This window comes from Martes martes (assembly GCF_963455335.1).
Source record: "Martes martes genome assembly, chromosome: 4".
NCBI lineage: Eukaryota > Metazoa > Chordata > Mammalia > Carnivora > Mustelidae > Martes > Martes martes.
This window is the reverse complement of record NC_137891.1, coordinates 116,324,076-116,340,995: the sequence shown is the minus strand read 5'-3', so window position 1 is coordinate 116,340,995 and position 16,920 is coordinate 116,324,076. Positions and strand designations below refer to the sequence as shown.

At 42.3% G+C, this 16,920-nt stretch overlaps 1 protein-coding gene and 1 pseudogene across 4 annotated transcripts in view; one reads left to right on the top strand and one right to left on the bottom strand.

The window, feature by feature from the left end:
* LRRC8D (leucine rich repeat containing 8 VRAC subunit D) overlaps positions 1–16,920 on the top strand; it is a 120,612-nt gene that overhangs the window by 48,764 nt on the left and 54,928 nt on the right. The gene's annotated exons all lie outside the window — the stretch shown is intronic.
* LOC308341185 (cytochrome c oxidase subunit 6C-like) lies at positions 4,386–4,612 on the bottom strand (annotated as a pseudogene). Its single transcript has one exon. The product of its transcript is annotated as a cytochrome c oxidase subunit 6C-like (transcript).

Below are 16,920 nucleotides of genomic sequence, written 5' to 3'. Positions count from 1 at the left end.
TGATGAATATCTTCAGCCTTTTCTTGCAGCTGTCTGATGTTTATAGGGTCAAGTTATATCATGCATATCTAGGGTTCAATGTCATAATCTCATGGTTAATACAGTGTAACATAGTTTCTGGTTTGTACTTTGTTAAAGAAAGTGAGTAGATGATTACCTGAGGTTGAGTTGGTATTTGGAGCCTCATTAATGATTATTTGAAAACATACAGAAGTGCTTTTTTTTTGAGTACCTGTATATAACGGTCCCGGGGGTTCAAATATTCAAATATTCTTACCCCTCCTAAGAAGTGTGTTTACTCGTAGACTTAAAATACATTTGAACAGATTTGAAAGCTTAGAGTTCTTGGACTGTTTGCTTTTGCATTAATTTATTTAGGGCATAATTACTCTTAAGTCTCTGATAGCCAGAGAATTCTGCCTTTTTCATTAACACTTGTTTACTTCTGCTGCTTACAGGAATACTAACAAGATACCCTAAGTATCTCCAGAGTTAATGATTTATGTCAGTCAACTTCATTATAAAACATCCTGGTGATTTGCACTTGGAAAATGTTGGTGACATGTAGTATCTGGTTTGGTTTGGTACACATGATAGACAGATTTATTTCAATACCTTCAGTCACTCCTTTCCCTAGTAAAACTCCATTGAAAATATTGTGCAGTGGTTTTGTATGTATGTACTTTTATTTTGTTGTCTTTATTTGTGATCATTTGCTTTCAGGTGCTGCCTTATATTTCTCCAGTTTTCCTTCTGGGCATCTGTGGCTTTTGCTGTCATTTGGCATATTTCTCTTAACCTGGTAGATATAGCTCAGTCCCTTAGTGATTTCCTCCTCACTAGCTGGCAGTATCTTGCAGAATTTCAAATTTAGAATTTGGAAGATGGCTTTCCTGAGAATATATTCTGTCTCCAACTTAAATGCAAGTTCTTGTGGGACAAATACTACAGTTTGTTTGTTTGTTTGTTTGTTTATTGGGGCAAGTACTATAGTTTACTTGTAAATTAGCTACTGACAGAAACTTCCTGCGGAGCTAACTACATGGTGCTTTCAGGGTAAGTGCTGATGAAAATGAGCTGCCTTGGGTGCCTGATAGACAGCTGTGTTATCTGGAAGCTGAACATAGGGTGTTCTAGGTTTCAGAGGTTTCAGAGGCATTGCATGTCCATTCCAAGCCAAACCACTCACTGCCAAGACATGAAGCCTGAAATTGCTGGGTTGAGGGGAGGGTGGGGGGAGCAGAGGCAGTCAGTCAGCTGTCCAGGTTTTCCTTACTCATTATGGGGGTTCTTCCACTCTAGCGATCAGGACTTTGGTCGACTCTGTTACGGAGCAAGCCAGACGTGAACGGGTCCAATGATATTCTGTACGAAGACATTAGCGGTCCATTCTGCTTTCCCTAGCTCCTGTTTTCTTCCGCCCACATGTCCAAGAGAATTACCCTAAGGATAGCAGTTGTGAAAAATCTGGCCTGTTGATGGTGAAGAGCAGCCCCTGTGCTGTCCTTTGGAGAAACCAGGCAGCATCTGTATTTCCCTATTTTCACATTGCTGTGTGTTCTGTCTTGCTGACTTAATACAACCCCATTTCCCTGTGGTCAACACTTGTGTGTGTGTGTGTGTGTGTGTGTGTGTGTGTGTGTGTGTATTCCCTTCGCAGCTTAGCCCCAACCCTCTGAGGTGAAAGTGCTAACAGTAAGGCGTTCCCCACTTTGCTTCTGCTCAGTGCCAGGTGTCTAATAAGTGCTTGTGATGTTTGTTCAAAGCTTGCATGAGTGACTTTTTTTTTTTTAAGATTTTATTTATTTGACACAGAGAGAGAGAGCACAAGTAGGCAGAGAGGCAGGCAGAGAGAGAGAGAGGGAAGCAGGCTCCCTCCTGAGCAGAGAGCCCGACGCGGGGCTCGATCCCAGGACCCCGAGATCATGACCTGAGCCGAAGGCAGAGGCTTAACCCACTGAGCCACCCAGGCGCCCCTGAGTGACTGCTTTTAAGAGGTTTACCTCTTCATTAACAATGTTTTGCTTAATTTCCCCAGGTTTGGGAGAGGATTAGTTGGAGTCAAAATTGGGGTAGAATCTTGGGGATTTTAGGTGGAAAGAGTTTACAACCTAAGAGGAATGAAGATGGATTTTTAAAGCCATATTACAGCTAGGCTTCTAGTACCGATGATTTACTTACTGTGTCCAGACTGTGAACAGTTGTCTTGTTCTCACTAAAGGAAATTTTGTTGAAATGTCCTTAGAAACAATGTGTATAGGCTTCTGTAATCATTCAGGGGAGAGATAGAGATCCAGGGAGCATCAAGATACTAACTCAACCTGTCCTTTTTGAACAATATTTGACCCCTTCCCTCTAACTGAACAACTCCTCAAAGCTATCATCACAAAGTTGCAAAATAGGAAGGAGATCAAAACCAGTTTCTGTACAGTTTTCTGGGAAGAGGATGCTAGGAGAAAAAAATAAATATATTTCTAAATATATCATTTCATGTATACCCTTCTTAGGTTCCTCTTATATTTTCAGTGACCTAACCTTGAACATTGTTGATAAGTTTCATTCTTACAGAAACTCTGAACTATACCCCCACACACACACCCCGCCACAACCCCACAGCAAGCAGCTGGAGGCAGTGAAGGACTAGGTGGTTGTTGAAGCTCATGGCTCTTTTCTGCAGCTTCTCCTTTGTACCTTGCTCCATATTTATGTCCAGAATGAAGTGACAGCATTGCTGTGTATTAGATATGCTGGATACAGTAGAGGAGGGGACTCACTATCCTATAAAATAGGACCCTCTATAAGGCTGACGGTAGTCATTAAAGAATTAAAATAGAAGTATATCCTTGTCATTGTGTAGGATTGGGAATTATCTTGATTTAGACTATTGAATCAAACTTATATATGACATGGTTCTTAAAATCATAAATTTTATAATCCTGTCCGTTAAGTTAGTTAATGCAGCCTAAATGTCTACCCTTATGTGCCTAAAACAGATTTATAAGGGTAGAATATCAGCTATATCATGGCAAACTCAGAATGCCTTTCAGTGCTGAATGACCTAATAGGTTATTAATCTTCTCTATGGAGAATGCTTTTTCTTCATCAGCTGTCTAAAATATTTGGGAAATTATATCTTGTGGGAGTTGCCATTCATCAGGAAGTGCTTGTTCATAGATGTAAGCCAGACCACATGTAGCAGTAAATGTTATGTATCACTATGGAAACAAAAAAATCACAAATGGGGTAGTCTTACGTATTAAGCATTCTGCTTCTTGTGGGGATGAGTTGTGTCCAGATTCAGTTTGGTTCACTCCAATATTTATGGAGCGTTTAATGTTCAAAAGGTCCGTGGGTACTTTGTTTAATGACTTATTTTTCTCTACACAAAACGGAAAACAGAGGGAAAAACGAGGAGGAAAAGATCCCAGTTTATGTGGATTGTCAAGTTTGTAAATGAAAAACTCTAAATTGGGAGGCGGGAGGCCAGGGCTTTAGCTCTGGCTCTTGCAAAAACTAGTTGTGCGACTTTCAACAAATCTTTTAGCTTATTTGGGTCGCAATTTTCTCAGCTGTAACAAGATAGAGTTGGACTCTATGACCTCTAAGTGATGAATCTGTTTTCCTTCACTGTTCCTTCAACTATGAAACTGTTTTTTTAATGAGAGATATTATACTTGGATGTTTCTCATTATTTCAGGAGTAATGAGGATCGTTGTTATACTGTGATGACTTTGTAAAGAAAAAAAAAAAAATTCACTAAGGATCGGGGTCACATGTTGCCATTTGTCAGTGCGCCCTGCCTTCCTCTCCACTCAGTATGTATTGACATGGGAATGCCAGTAGAATCTAGTGGTGGAAAAGTATGCAATAATCTGAAGTATAGATATTTAATTTGACTTGTAGAGGAGGAGGCTGGCTGAATGGGTAAGGAGAATGTCTATTCAGATAGCCATTTACGTCTCAGTTCTAAGACTGTCATGACTCATTTCAGCAGGTTTTTTAAAAAAGATTTTATTTAGTTAAAGATTTTATTTATTTATTTATTTATTTATTTATTTATTTATGAATGAGAGAGATCACAAGTAAGCAGAGCAGCAGGCAGAGAGAGAGGAGGAAGCAGGCTCCCTGCTGAGCAGAGAGCCTGATGTGATCCCAGGACCCTGAGATCATGACCTGAGCCGAAGGCAGAGGCTTTAACCCACCGAGCCACCCAGGCACCCCTGTAGTTTTATATATATATATATTTTACTGTCCAGCGTATTTGTTAGTTGTTTATCAAGACAAACTATTCCATAACCCAGTATTCATGCTTCATAGTTCAGGAACGCAGGTCAGTGACAAACTTCAGTGGAACTCAACCCAAAGAAATTATTTACATTCCAGAATCACTTTGCACTCTGAAAGATACCAGCTTCCTTCATCTCCTCAAAATCTTTTATGGAATCATAATTTCTGTAGAAATCTGCATATGCCTTCTTTCTTGGTTCGGCCACAGAAACTTACAGAAAGCTGCAACCCCCAGGCATACAACGAAGGCCCCAACAACATGAAATCACAGGCGCTTGGCCAGAAAGCCTCGCATCTGAGGTTTCGTCAAAGCCCTGGAAGTCATGGTAGTTATTCTCCTCAACACCAACCTCAAACCTAACGTTCTTCCTAACTGATAAAGAAATGGACCTGTATATTTGTTTTTTGATTCTTTTTTTCTCTTTTTTTAATCTTTTTACTTATTTGAGAGAGAGAGCGTGAGAGCGAGCATGAGTTGGGGCGGGGGCAGAGGAAGAGGGAGAAGCAGGCTCCCCGCCGAGCGGAGAGCCCAATGTGGGGCTTGATCCCAAGACCCTGAGATCGTGACCTAAGCCGAAGGCTGAGGCTTAACTGATTGAGCCACCCAGGCGCCCCTTGTGTATTTGTTTTTTAGAATAGCAGTACAATTTTTGCTTTTCAGTAAGTTGACAAATCCTTATCTAGGAAGATAATACCACATATCATAAAACACCAGCCACATAAATCCACAATGAAAGTCATTGCTGAAGAGTCTTCATGGAACATCATATCATGGAAGCAGAACGACTAGTCTAAAACGTGAGAGTCAAATAGTGAATTTCCTTTTTTTTTTAAAGCCCCTGTTTTCTGATTGATAAAAATATTAAATCCCAGTAAATGATATTCGGGATTTATTGTGGGTTTGTTTTTGTTTTGTATTTTTTTTTTTTTTAATTGCTAGGTTTTTAGTAATGAACAGACTAACCACCATCTCAGACAATTACCTTACTCCTGTCTTTCCCATGTGGCACCTCTGAGCTCCGTCCCTAGTCTATCTGGAAATCTAGTCTTCCGTTTAGGAACTGGGTCTTTCCTTCCATCCCCCGTGCATCCCTCCTGTTTCTGTCCAGTCCCGGATTACCCCGATCAACTTTTCTTCCCCTTTCTCCTCACGCCCTCCCTCTCATTTTCATTTGTGATTTTTTTTTTTTTTTTTTTTTTGCGGTAAAAAGCACATAACATGAAAGTTGCCATCTTAACCATTTTTCAGGGTACAGCGCAGTCGTGTTCATATGCACATCGCAGAGGAACATATCTCTAGAATTGCATCCTTTGTGTTTTCACAGCACTCCCTTATTTATACACATAGCATATCCAGCAGTGTTTCAATTTCCATCTCCTTCCAGGTTCTCTTTATTTCTGTATCTTTGCATCTCACACTGTACCTGACTGGTAGGAGGTGGTTATTAAATGTTAAATGGCAATTTTTATTTAACAGACATCTCTGGAGCACTTACTCTCAGCTGCTGATCTAAGCCCATTGTACATACTCATTGATTTGATTTTTCATGAACCTTCTATACACTTTGTTTCATTTTAGGAGGAAACTGAGGCTCCAAGATATTGAGGGACTTGTAGAAGGTCACAGGTAATAATGAAGCCATTTACAAAGAAAAAAGATAATGTAAAGACAGACTCTCGAAAATTCTTTGTGCTGCTGCTGAGCTCCAGGGACAGCAGACAGGGTGGGAGTCCACATGCTAGGGAGCATGCCCACTCCTGAGGTCCTGTGGGAAAGATTCGTTGTCCCCCACCACCCCTGCCAGGCTGACTCCACTCTACCCAGGCTTCCTTCCACCCAGAGCTCTTTCCTGCTGGCCCACTGGGAGGCTTGTTTGTTGCCTCCTCTCCTCAGCTCTCCTCAGTTGACACTTGGACTTCCTGGGTCTGCTGGGGATAAGTGTTAGCTTCTCTCTGCAGTTTGGGGATTACACCTTCCAGAGGGGATCTTACCACCTAACTCTCTGTCTCTTCTCCCACCCAGTGTTTAAAAGGCTGGCAGCATACTTCATGCTGTGGGGCACAGAGTACCTAGAATAACACATCTAACGTGCAGCTTCCTCAGCTCCCCCTCAGAGCCACTGAGTCCACCTGTGCATATAGGGCCCCCAGATCTGTATTTTAGGCTTCTTAAGAGCTAGTGGGTCAGGAGCGCCTGGGTGGCTCAGTCGGTTAAGCGTCTGCCTTCAGCTCAGGTCATGATCTGGGGTCCTGGGATGGATCCCCATCGGGCTCCCCACTCAGCAGGGAGTCTGCCTGTTTCTCTCTCTCTCTCTGTCTCTGCCCCTCCCACCACCCCTCCCCAACTCATGCTCTCCGTCTCTCTCAAATAGAGATAAATATCTCTCAAATAGATTTAAAAAAAAAAAAAAAAAAGGTACTGGGTCAGAAGGTGTGTCCTTACCCTTGTGAGCGGAAAGAGATGAAACAGAGAGTTCTGTGACCCAAGTTCCTCTCCACAGAGTGTGGGGGATCCTGCCTGAAATATTTACTATTTGGCCCTTTCCAGAAGAACTTTGTCAGGCAGCTGAGCTATCCGGTAGAACTTTGTATAAAGGCGGAAGTATTTCTCTCTGCTCTCCTCAGTCTGCCAGCCAGTGACTCTTGCACTTTGGGTATTGAACACTTGAAGAGTGAGTAATGTGACTGAGTAACTGAAGTTTTTATTTTATCTAGTTTTAATTGATTCAATGTAAAAAAAAAAAAAACTAATATAAATTTAGAGGCTCCTGGATGGCTCAGTCAGCTTTCAGCTCAGATCATGATCCCAGGGTCCTGGGGTACAGTCTCACAGAGCAGGGAGCCTGCTTTTCCCTCTGCCCCCTCCCTGGTCCCCCCCCCCACTTCCTGCTCTCTCTCATGCTCTCTTTCTCAAATAAATAAAATCTTTAAATAAACAAACAAATAAATATGAGCTACTTATGTCAGGATCCACCTCTGCCATTTGCCAGCTTTTTGGCTGTGGTCAAGTTACTTAGCTTCTCTCTGCATCAGTTTTCTCATCTGTAAAAGAGATAGTAATAGTACCTACCTTATAAGACTGCCATGAACTTTGAGTGCTTAAACAGTGTCTTGCACATGGTAAACACTTTATAAGTGTTTGTTATCCTTTGTCATTATTTTGTAAGTTTTTTGTGGCCTAGTTTAGGAAAATAATCATCATTTCCCCCCTCTCCTTTTTTTTTTTTTTTTTTAAAGGGAAGTGAATTCTGAATTCCAGAATAATTCATACACTAATCTGGCTAATGTAGTCTTGTTTCTAATTTGGAGACCACCTCTGCTTCATATCCTTCCATGTAGGTTCATTAAAGGTAACCACGGTGGGTCCAGCAGGTGACATATGTGGTTATTGTCTGAGTTTTACTGATGGGTGACTGTAAACATTGATAGATGACCAGATGATTTTGCAGAGACTCTTCACAAATAAATTAGGCCTCTTTAGCTAGAAGCAGAATGTTTCTTAATGTCAGTGCTTGTTCCTAAGCTGAAGAATTCCTTGTAATATTTGAAAGGAAGTATGTTTCTGTTTTATCTGGAGACATGACAAACTCTCCTAACATGAATAAGTTTGATGACTTCCCTGTTACAGAAGCATGAGCAGGGGCATCAGGAACATATGGGGAGGGGGTGATTGGCAATCGTTTGTGTAAATGGTAATAGTAGTAGAAACCCAAAAGTGAAAAAAAATTCAGAATACAACCTATGGGTTTTTTACATTGATGATTTGATAACTTTCTCATCTTCGGTATTACCTCCTAATAATCCAGTGTCTATACTTGCCATGGCTAAATAATACCACTTTAAAAGGCTTTCCAGAAGCCAGTGAAGGCAGCCTCTTGGAAATCTGTTCGGCTTTCTGAGATAGCGATGATACAACAGTACTTTTCAGCCCTTAGATCTGTTCTCCAAGGCTGGAGCAACAGTGTCAGCAGATACTATTGTACCCAGCAGTTGCTCTCCAAGGCTGCCTTTTTGATCTGTAAAACCGTGTTGCAACACTCCTCGATAAGCAAATAATATAAGGAGAAACCCTTGCCCAGATGGCAGGCACTGTTTCGTTGTGCAAATAGTGATCCCGTCGTTTAGGCCCTGGTGTCCTGTTGGTTTTCTGTTTTCAAGTTCTAGATGGTGCTCAAATTCTAGATTGTGCTTGAATGTATCTGAGATACACTGAACCTGCTGAAAGTGTTCATGGGCTCATTTTGCATAGAGCAGAAAGTGAGTGAGAAAATAGACAACTATTCATATCCTCCAGCTCGAAATTGTGTGCAGCCTGACCCTTTGGTCATCTTAGGGAGGGAGGAGATGGAAGCATCAAGGTGTCTGCTGGGATGTGGCCCGCATGGGTGAGGCAGCGCCATGAGCAGGGCTGTTTGACGTGGAGGCTCTGTTTTTGTGGGCACTTCTGTGCACCTCCCTGCTCCGTATCACCCCACCGCATTTGCCTGTTGGACATTATGTAGGCTCTTCTAGCACATTTCTCTACAGCCCACTGACACCCATTTGCATCACTTCAGGTCGAAAGAGAGTAAGCAATAAAAACTTTTCTCCTGCCATAAATTCAATATTTTTTCCTCTCTTTTTGTTTGAACTGTAGAGCGGGGAGGCAGTTTGCAGTTTGGAGGACTGTGGCTTCAATTATAAATTTCCTTGGGGGTAGAAACCTTATTAATATAAATTGCAGAGCTGGAATTAATGAGTGGAAGTTCTGAGAAGGCTGACTTAAGCGCAGTATAAGGAAACATTTGTTAAGCACCGGAGCCGGCCAGCAATCTGCTATTAACAGATCTTGGATGTGCTCAGTCATGCCATTCTGTGAGGGATATGGGAATGGATAGCAAGCCGGACGAGGTGATGTTGTTTGCTGTGATATTGTACCCACCAAAGATACTAGAATACAAACAAATATTTTCCAGTGAAATCTGTGCTGTTACCTTAAAGTGTTGTATAAAAGGAGTTACTTCTTTTCAGCTCAGTTGTGAGACTAACTTTTTCAATGTGACGCTCTAGTAGATACATTCGTTCTAATGATGTGTGTGGTATAATCATCTTCCCTGCAAATTCATTTTAAGATTAATTAGGAACTTACTAATTAAAGTATACATGGATGAATTCAGCAATTATTTATTTGGGACCTACTGTACCCTTCACACTATGCCAGCCTTATGGAGGATAAAACTATAAATAAGGTAGTGTCTTAGTGTTCTAATTGGAGAAATTGACATGTGCTTTTTTAGCCAGAATATAAAGGAGACTATAAAAAAACAGTAAAATCAAATTGCAAAAAGAGCAAAGAGGGAGCCATATAATTCTTCCAAAGAGAAAAACTCAACCCAAAGAGTTGATGTGGACTGAACTTTAAAAGTCAAATAAGGTTGGAGGGGCAGGTATAATAATTCACATATATTTTGGTTCTGCTATTTGTGAGACTTTTTTATGTGTGTTTTGTGTGTCTCAGAGGTTTGGCACTGTTATCTCCATTGTACAGATCAGAAAATGGGTTGTGTCAAAGAGAATGTGGTCAAGATATGTGAGGAAAGGAATGTTGGGAGTCTGGTTGCCTGAATGCAGGGTTTGTGGAGACAGAGAACTGGGTAAGAAGGGAAATGTATACTATAGGCAAATTATCAATCCAAATGAAAAAGTTGACTTTTCCAGACTCACTTCTAGGACCATCACAAGCAGAGTGTTCCCTGCAAAATACATGGGTGTTGGCATGATGAGCTTTAGATATCAGTTCTAGGGCACCTGGGTGGCTCAGTGGGTTAAGCCTCTGCCTTCGGCTCAGGTCATGATCTCAGGGTCCTGGGATCGAGCCCCGCATCGGGCTCTCTGCTCTGGCAGGGAGCCTGCTTCCCCCTCTCTCTCTGCCTCTTTCTCTGCCTACTTGTGATATCTCTCTCTATGTGTTAAATAAATAAATTTTTTTTAAATGGTATCAGTTCTAGACTGTAATACAGAGAGATCTCATTAGGTGGAACATCTGTCATGACCAGAAAGAACACCCAGAAGACCTGAGCTTGATTTTTTTTTTCCTTTTTTTCCCTATCACTTGCTTGCTGAGTGTACTGCAGAGAATTTGTCTTTCTTTTTTTTTTTTAATTTTTTTTTAAAATATTTTATTTATTTATTTGACAGAGATTACAAGTAGGCAGAGAGGCAGGCAGAGAGAGAGGAGAAGGCAGGCTCTCCACGGAGCAGAGAGCCCCGATGCGGGGCTCGATCCCAGGACCCTGGGATTATGACCTGAGCCGAAGGCAGAGGCCTTAACCCACTGAGCCACCCAGGCGCCCCAAGAATTTGTCTTTCCATCCAAAATGTGAGGATCAATAATACTGCTCCATGAACATGTGACAGGTCCCGGCTTGGCATCAGACATACATACTGTGGAGGACTTAATAAAATATCAGTTGGATCTAAGTCAGAAAATGGGATTTAAAGCCGCAGCTCCTGACCAGCCAGCCAGATACCCTAAATAGATTTCCTTTCTGTCCCCTTTCAACCTCTTGGGCTTAGCACCTTATTTTTTCTTACATAGACTATTAAAATCATCTCTGAACCAATTTACACACTTGCTCTCCTAAATGTAAAGTGTCAGAGTAACTTTTTCAGGTATAACATATGTCACTTTATTGCCCCGTTCAGAGACCTGCAGTCGGGTTTCATCTCCTGCAGAATGAAAAACAGGTTCTTACCTACTGGTTCCAACCATTCCAGCATGAATCTCTCTTTCTCCCTTGCCTATCTTTGGCCTCTTCTCATTTCCAGCTCCATTTCCATTTCTCATTCCCCTAGTCCAAGCTAATTTTGCCTTTCTTTATTGCTTTTTATATCTTTCAACATTTTCATTCAATTATCTGTTCAACCAACCTTTATTGGGCATCTGATACGTGTCCCAAACTCTGCCCAGTGGTGAAGACACACAGGTGATAAGATAAGAGTCACATCCCTATTTGAGTCACCGGATGATATATGCTGGTGAACACATCGTACCACTGCTTCCAGGCCACAAGCTCCCTGCAGATTAAAGCTATGTATTTATATATTTCTATATAGCTCTAGGAATATCACATTAGCGATGTATAAATTTTATTGAGTAAATGATTGAATTTAAGTTAGTTTAACAAAATGATTCCAATTTCTTGCCTAAAATTCTGGATACCCTGGGATTTTTAGTGAGACAGTGAACACTCTGTCAGTCTTTGCCTTTACAAAATGAGTACATCATTGTTTATAATTAAAAACACGGGCAGTAAAAGAAATAGCTGTTCTCTGGACTCTTCACACAAAAAGTGATATTGATAGGTATTTGCATGTAATTTAGTCTGTTGAAAGAAGGAAGATTTTAAAGTGTCTGTACCTTGGGTATATATTTTTTTTCTGTATATGTTTTTAAGTTTTCACAGAAATCTAAACTAGTTGGGAATCAAAACCATGTACCACATAGAGAAGATTGTCTGAAACCATTGAAAGAGGAAGTTAGGAATGAGTGCAGACTTGGAACAGGATGTGGACTCAAATCTTAAGACCCAGTAGTTCACAAAATAACACGTGCAGTTGAACCTTTTCCTGTTAATACGTACGTGTCAAAGTTGTCCATTTTCTTACTTTTAAAATTTAGTTACACATTTAAATTATAAAAGCAAAACAATAATTATAAAAGCAATAATTATAATTATAAAAGCAGTATGATACATTTTGGCAAATAGAGAAAAGAAAAAAGTACCTACATGTAGTTATTATAAGAAACATTTTAATCTCTCTCCATTCTATGTCTCTAAAAATTTAAAGTTTAAATTTCTTTTGGTTTTTGGTTTTCTGTTCTGTAGTACACAGAACATTTGAGATACTCCCTTTTTTCCTATTTACATTTAACTATCATTGTTATATGACTATATAATATTCCATTTCGTGGCATACCATGATTTTATGTGGTGGGAAGATAAGTGCTTCACTGTCATGCAAAATGCTACAACCTGTAATGCTGGTTATCATGTGTTTATAGTCTTTCTCAGGTTTTGACATACTTCTTTAGGTGAGGTTTTCAGAATGGCTCTTCTCCTCTTTCTAATGTTAAAAATAACAGTAGAACCATGAGATAGAATCATTTTTTTTTTTTCCAAAATACAGGACTTGTTTTACTTATCACCTCCCTGCATGATAGATGAAGAAATGATGGCACCATTTTAACCAAACAGTGGTTTGAATATATTAAATTGACCACAGCTTCGAGTGACTTGGTTAAAAGAGATTTTATGTCTGTGTCCACCAGGTGACTTCAGGATTTGAATGCTTCAGAAATAACCTTGGGGGGACAAAAAGAAATAGCGTTGCAGACATTGTTGACAAGCATCTGGTTGATTGTGGAGTTTCATGCTCAGTACATACTTTCATGTGGCATAGTAAGTGGCAAGTTTACATGTAATCCATCACATTGGGATGCCTGAAGACTTGCACTGAGTCACAAGTGTTGACCCTATCCGAATGACACACCTAATATGCTTCCTAGCAGCCTTCCCAGCCACCCATCGGGAGTTGGGTGAGAGAGTTGCAAACGTGTCTCCCTGCAGAAAGGAAACTGCTAGAGAGTGCAAATTATATGTGTCAAATGATAATCCAAGGAATATTCTGTGATCTTAGAATATCCACAGGTCATATAGAACAAAAAACCCACCCACATTATCATATTCAGAAGTGAGTAATGAGAAAGCCAATGAGAGGGGAGAGAGATGGATAAGAAGTGAGTACATTTACAATAGGTCACATGGCAGTAAGGACACGTGTCAGTAAGGACAGTGGAGAATAATGAAACCCAGAGTGGAGGCTCAGCACTGTCAAGATGTGAGTGTGAGAAGGTGGTGGTCGGGGAAGCCCGGGGGTGGTAATGGCAGGAGCCGCCTGGAGAGACCTCAGGGTCTCAGAGTGTGTCAAGCAGAAGGCCAGCCTGGGCAAGGGCTCCAAGACAGAAGAATGCTTGGTGCATCCAAGGAGCAGCGAGCGAGGAGCTTCAGTAACTGGCATAGAATGTTCTGGTGGAGTGGGAGGGATGAAAGCCCGGTTCCACGGCTTTTCAAGAGAAGGGAAAAGGGGGACCTGGCTGACTCAGTCGGTGGAGCATGTGACTCTTGATCTCAGGGTTGTAAGTTCCAAGCCCATGTTGGGTATAAAGATTACTTAAAAATAAAATCTTAGGGGTACCTGGATGGCTCAGCGGGTTAAACCTCTGCCTTTGGCTCGGGTGATGATCTCAGGGTCCTGGGATCGAGCCCCGCATTGGGTTCTCTGCTCGGCGAGGAGCCTGCTTCCCCTTTCCCCTCTGCCTGCCTCTCTGCCTACTTGTGATCTCGCTCTCTCTGTCAAATAAATAAAATCTTTTTTAAAAAATCTTAAGATAATAAAAAATAAAGAGAATGGGAATGAACGTAGACATCTCTTGAGGAATTGCCTTTTAAAGGGGAGCAGAGGAGTAAAAGAGAACCTGGAGGAGGAGGTGAGGTAAAAGGGGCAGTTTTTAAAATGGGGGAAATTGTAACACACACCTTGTCGATGGGTTCAACCCAGTGGCAAGGGGAAGATCGGGATGATTCCATCTCATGGTTCTGCTGTTATTTTTAACATTAGAAATAGGAGAACAGCCATTCTGAAAACCTCACCTAAGGAAATACGGTTGTTAAGAAGATATGGTTGTTATTACCGTTGAGTGTGTGGATCCCAGAGAGTCAGGTTTTTCATGTACCATCTCTCAACTTTAAAAATGCTGACTTCCTTTTTTTTTCTTAGCTAAAAAAAAGATTTCTGGAGGAATGGTGGTGTGGAAGACGGAGAAGTTGGGGTCTAGAATACAAGGGCAGGAGTTACTTCAGATAGGCAGACCATTCATCTGTGGAAACAGAAAGGAAGATGGAGTGTGGTTGTCTAAATGTGGGAAGGTTGGTAAAGGTAGAAATGGGAGTGTGTGGAGATTCTTCCATTGCTTCTGTTTTCTCAGTGAGAGACAGAGCATGGGTTTTGCAGCTGCAGTTAGGGAGACTTCTAAAGAGAAAAGACTGTGTGAAATAGTCACCTAGGAGAGAGGGAGAGTCATGGAGGAGGGAAAGACAGTTGGGTTGCTGAGGCTACACTAAGAACCCTCCAGAGATCAGTGGTCATGAATTTAAAATAGATCTCATCAGTCAGCACGATTACCTGTTTCTCTCCGGCTGTATTCTGCAGCTCGGGCACAGGTGCCGAGTAAGCAGAGACTTCTGTTTGGAACAAGTACTATGGTTTGCTAGATCAGTAGGATGAAGAGGGAAGGAAAGGTGGGGGAGCTGAGGTGGAAGGTGTGGCTTATAATCCTGAGGAAAGAGAGGAGGCTGAGTGACATTGAGAAAGTAGAAGATCGTGGAGTTTAGTCCCAGCGGGATTGACGGATTATTAGAGTGAATGCCAGAGGGAGTGAATTGGAAAACAAAGTTTCAGAAATGTTTAAAAGATGAGTAGTACTCGTGAGGAAAAGAGTGAAGTCAGGGACGGTATTAAGACTTTGGCTTGAGCTGACTGTCAGAAAACAAGGGTGGTTAGGGACTGTTGTAAACGGGCAGGCATGTGGTCCGTCCGAGAGGGGACAGCCCGGCTATGGTTATTACTGTGGAGTGTGTGGATCTCAGGGAGTCGGGTTTTTCTTGTACAATCTCTCAGCTCACAAATGCGGACTACCTTTTCTTAGCTAAACAGTGGTGAGATGTATTTAGACCCCAGACCATTTTTCCCCTTGAGAACATCCTGTCCAGTAAATAACCTCTGTATACATGAAGCTACATCTATGCTTCATCTTGAAACAGAATTTGAAGCCACATGAGGTAGAGGCAAACGGGATGCTGAGTTGTGTGGTCCAGGCCACACATGGAGATCAGTTCTGAGAAGGGGCCCCGTGAGAGGTTAGGAAGCTCTGGCCAGCACCCTGCTGATTATGTGCTATCTCCCAGAACCACGGGCCTTGCCCTCAGGACTGAATTCTTTGTGGTTTCCATCCCATTAACCTTGAACGGTTTCACTGAACTTTATTTTTAGCTTCTGCTTTTCATTTCCAAATTGATAACCGAATGAAGAAGCATTGGCCCAGAATGGCAAGGCCACACTGAGGAGGTATCCCTGGCCATGAGCTAAGAGATGGAATTGGCCCTGGTCGCTTTATACCTTTCTAGAAGCTGCTCACGGGCCTCAGTCTGGAGGCAGTTCCTCCACACCTCTGCCTGGGTGATATCTCGGGAGGGTCGCGTGCTAAAGCCTTGCCCAGCAGAGCAGCGGCCGGGGAAGGTGTCACAAAGCTAAGAGCTCACTCCCATGAGAAATGGACCCAGGACTTCTGTTTGTTAGAAACTTGCCAAAGAGCTTCCTCTGGCTGAGAGCTTGGAGAGGAGACTAGAGACCTGACAGTTGGTTGAGAGACAAGTTCTTCATGGACAGTGGCTGTAGTTATTTGCTAACTGTTTGTGATTTTCCGTATGTGCCAGGCCCTGTACTCGGCCCCAGGGACACAAGTATGAACAAGGCAGACATCCCTGTGGTCATGGTGGCTTGCTTCTTGCCCCCTTCCCTCTTTTCATTCATTCCTCACAATTACCAAGAGACTGCTACATGGCATGCATTGGAGGGGCTGCTGGGAATGTACAGAAATTACTGTCCGTCTGCTCAGGGATCAGCAGGTAAGTGGCAATATATTTACATTCTGTGACTGAGAGAGTTTGAGAGTTTTGTGAGTCCACAGATGGTCGTAAGTGCTGTGGGAGATACTGAAGGAGAGGGTTCATTCCCCATCATCAGAGACTATATGGTCTAGTGGGAAGAAGGGAAGCCACAGTCCCCCCAGAAGCTCGTTTGGCTACTTGACAATTTGCATTTCTGTTTCTAAGTGTCTTTTTATTCCCAGCAATGTACCGGGTGCCCAAGTGCTTTGTAAGTGTTGATTGAATTAATGAATCAATAAGTATGCTTTGCAAGACAGAAATTAACTTGTTGCTATAATAGAGAGCCATTCTCTCAGAAGGAGGGACACTTGAGCCGGGCCTGGGAAGATAGGTGGCAGTTCCACAGGAGAAGAGAGGAGGTGCCCCAAGGTGTGTTCCAAACATCAGAAATGGCAGGAGCCACTCATTAAGCCCAGGAAACAATAGGGGTTCTGTTTGGTGATGAGCACAGGGCATATGGGGAAAGGTGGAGAGATGAGAAAGGACAGGGGCAGGTGACGGTGGGACATCGCAGCCAGTCAAGTGAGTTTAGATTTCATTTAGTAAGCCATAGAGTTTTTCATGTGTTGCTCCAGAGGGTACTCTCAGAAACTACCCTTGGTGGCAATTTGATGGGTAAATTGGAGGGGCTGCAGGATCAAAAGAGGGTTGCCTTTTTGGTGGGGGGGAAGCAGGCATGACTGGAGGCTGAGAAGGGCCTCGGGGGAGAAGGAGGGTTTTCTAAGGTACAGGGTCACTCTGAGGTACCCAAGGAGGGTAAGATGAGCAGAATGCCTTGGAAGGGCCCTGTCAGCCCAGGTGCAGGACACCCTCAGCCAAGCTTCCCCGCCCCACCAACTCCCCCAGCCCTGCCTCCAGAGAGAGA